Source organism: Canis lupus, chromosome 4, assembly GCF_011100685.1.
Source record: "Canis lupus familiaris isolate Mischka breed German Shepherd chromosome 4, alternate assembly UU_Cfam_GSD_1.0, whole genome shotgun sequence".
NCBI lineage: Eukaryota > Metazoa > Chordata > Mammalia > Carnivora > Canidae > Canis > Canis lupus.
In genome coordinates, this window is record NC_049225.1 from 71,219,613 (window position 1) to 71,223,036 (window position 3,424).

Genomic DNA, 3,424 nt, shown 5'->3' on the forward strand with positions numbered 1-3,424 from the left:
GTATGGGGTGAGCACTATGGTGATCCTTAGAAGCTGCAGCAAATTCACAAGTTTCTTGCCCTATGAACTGGGTATACATCAGAGGTAGTTTTCAGTGAAGCTAATTAAAGCTTAGTTTCAAGGCATCTTCTCCAGATCCCCATTCAAGGCGGAGGCAGGAACCCTGGCAATACATTTCCATGGTTGTACATTTTTGTGCACTTGGCAAAAGTAAGATATTTTAACCACAATCAGCTGAGACTGAGGTCCTTTTGCATATGGGTTTTTTCCTCTGTCACATTCTCTTGTGCTGGGTGTCGCTGCAGCAGGATGAGTATGCTGCATTTGTTTTTTCTTTTTTTTTTTAAGAGGACTACCCCAAATGCATAAATTTCAGGCCTAACAAAAACCTGCATCAACGCCTAGGTATGATAACAGTACCTATTTTACAGGTGTGTCTGGAGGATTAAATGAGTAATGAACAGTTCCGGGTACATGGTGTGTATACCCAATGGATGCTAGGTTAAGCATTATTGCTCCCAAATGTTTTCCTTTCTCCATTTAGCTTTCCTTTTTTTCTTTCTTTCTTACTTCCTAGCTGGAAAGCAGTCACAGAAGTTAGCATTTTACGTGCTTAAAACTGCAAATTTGTTTCATGAAAAGGAACTTTTTTCAATCCCAGGCAATGGGACCGCATCATTTTTGGGGCCCTAGGCACTTTTGCCTTTGTTGAATCCCTTCCTCGGTTAAAACAAAATTAAAAATTGTATTTTAACATTGTATTAATGTAAAGACAAATACTTTAATATATATTGAAATACTTTCTTAAACCTCAATGTTAATTTCTTCCCTTCTGATTTGAAATTAGACCATTTTTGCGGGCCCCTAAAACTATTATGGGCCCTAGGCACTGTGCTTATTGGAAAAGACAGAGGATTCTCCAATATGGAATACTGATAAATTTCCCAAACCATCATGGGCTCAAGAATGGGGGTAAACAAAAAGCAGTGCTGTACATCTTAAACAGAGCTTCAGGTACACTTAGTAGAAGCATGTTTTCCAGACAAGATCTTAGGGACAAAATAGGAAGCATTCATTTTTGGTGTTCTAAATATGCACGTGGATGGAGTTGGCCAGTAGGACACTAATAGGGACCACCTCTTACTGTGAAATGCACGTTTTTGTCTCGGAAGCTTACTTTGAATTAACGTTCTTGCACGTGTCTTGTTGCCCATTTTAGTCACATTATCAACAGGGAAATGTTATTTCAGAAAATAAACTTCATTTCGCCGATTTAGAAACTGCTTAGAATTTCACCCAAACGTCTCTAGAAAACACATGGGCCTTGGTGCTGGTGTATCAAATAAATCACAAACGACACAAACAAGCTGGCTTCCTATTGAAGGTGTGTCTGCAGGGCCCTGTGACTCTGCGTGCCAGGGGCTCTATCTGGCACATTTCTGAACTTTGCAAAATTAATTGTGCCGAAGAGAACACCATCAAACGCGTCCGGCGTGGAGTGTAAACATCTTCAAGCCGTGATTCTGCGCCATCAAGGGCTCTCCAGCTAATTTCATTTGGTGCATTACTCTGGAAGAAAATCGAGGCCAAGTGAAACTGCGGAAATGGGAACAATGCACGGAGGGAAAAAATCTCACCCCATTAAGGGATCCGTTTCTTCTCTGCACAAATAAGCCCACCACGCCTTGGAGGCAAGACTAGGTGGCTCCAGGATATGCCGAGGCTGGCCCCGCGGGCCCTCTCGGACGGAGGGAGCCCCGCAGCACCGAGAAGGAAGGTGGCCTGGGCGCCAGGGCCCCCGCCCGGGGCGCATTTTTAGGTAACCCATGACATCTAAGCAACCCCCCTCCCCCCGCAACCATAGCCACCCTCGCCGAGGCGCAGGAGCTGGTTTCCGCGTTTTTGCAAGGGGAGGCCGAGGCACGGCCCCGCGCTTTCCAGTCCTCTGCGCAACGCTCGCTGGCCGAGAGCTTTCGGGGGCCGCCGCGCGCCGGGCCGGCCCGGCCTCCTCCGTGACCTTCCGAGATCCGCCGGCGGACACGGCTCTCGGCGGAGGCGCCACCCCCGGCGCTCGGGCCCCGCGCGCCGCCGCGCTCCTCGGGCTCCCAGGGGCGGCCCCTGGGGCGCGCGCGCCGGGCGGGGGCGGGGGCGGGGGCGGGGGCGGCGGGGCCGCGCGCCGGAGGGGGCGTGGCCAGGGCGGAGACGGTGCGCCCGGGGGCGGGGCCGCGCGCCGGAGGGGGCGGGGCCGGGGGCGGTGGGGGCGCGCGCGGGGCGGGGCCGGGGGCGGCGGGGGCGCGCGCGCGGCTTCCGGCGGGGGCGCGCGGGGCGGGGCCGGGGCCGGGGCCGGGGGCGGGGGCGGGGCCGGGGGCGGAGCGGGGCCGGGGCCGGGGCCGGGGCGGGGCCGGGGGCGGGGCGGGGCCGGGGGCGGGGCCGGGCCGCAGCGCCCCCAGCCGAGCGGCGTGCAGGCACCGCCCCCGCGCGCCGCAGTCGGGGCTGGAGCGTCTCGGCCGTGGCCGTGGCCGTTAGCGTTGCCTCCGGCGGGCTCTGGCGGCGGCGGCGGCGACTCCCGGGGCTCGCGGAGGGCAGCGGGCCGCCCGACCCCCGTGGCCGCCTGGAGCAGCCCGCCCGGCGCGGGGACGGGGGCGGCGGGGCGGCGGGTTGTGCCCGGCCCCCCTCCTCCTCCCGCCTCGGGTCCCCGGGCGACTGCGGGCTCCGGGCAGCCCCCGGGCGGCGGCGGGCGCGGCCGAGCGGACGGCGGGGGATGGCGAGATAGCGGCGCGGGAGCGGCCCGTGAGTGCGGGGGGCGGGGGGCGGGGGCGCGGGGGCGCGGGGCGGGCGGGGGCAGCGCTCCGGGCGGCCGGCTCAGGTCTGGGGGCGTCCGCGGGGGGGGGGCGCCCCGGGTCACGCCGCTCTCCGCGCGCCCTCGGGCCACCCCGCATCCCCGAGGGCGCCGACTCGTGCCCCTCGGAGGGCGCTGGGTTCTGAGACCCGAGGCTACCTGGGGGATGGGAAGGAGCTTTAATTCTTATTTTCCTTTGGGGATGGAAGCACCCGGTTGGCTTCGTGACCCCGAGCGTGCTTCAGCTCTTGCTCGAACCCCTTCTTCCCTTGGGCATAGTGTGTATTGGATTTACCTGTATTTTCTGCGTGCTTCTGTCCGAAGACTTGCTAAAGTCGAAAAACCCAAAGTTAAAAGTGTCAGCGATCGGAGTTGGGTTTGAGGAGAGATGCCACTTCGGAGGTTGTCTCAAAGGATGGAGCTGGAATCTTTTGGGTTCTGAGCTCCCGACAGAAAACGGCATTATCCAGCGGCTGTGCCTTTACTTCTGGGCTTGAATAACGTGGTTTTGGCCCCCACCTTCAGCTACCCCCCCCCCGCCCCCCCAAAATTATATACGTGTGTGTATATGAGATCTTCATTCTC

The 3,424-nt window shown here is 58.5% G+C and overlaps 1 long non-coding RNA gene across 1 annotated transcript; it reads right to left on the minus strand.

Moving 5' to 3' along the window:
- Positions 1–306: 306 nt before the first annotated feature.
- LOC119871561 lies at positions 307–2,006 on the minus strand. Its single transcript, XR_005358555.1, has 2 exons — positions 1,869–2,006; positions 307–1,569 (listed from the first exon to the last, which is right to left on the minus strand). It is a non-coding gene; the product is annotated as an uncharacterized LOC119871561 (long non-coding RNA).
- Between the last annotated feature and the right edge of the window lie 1,418 nt (positions 2,007–3,424).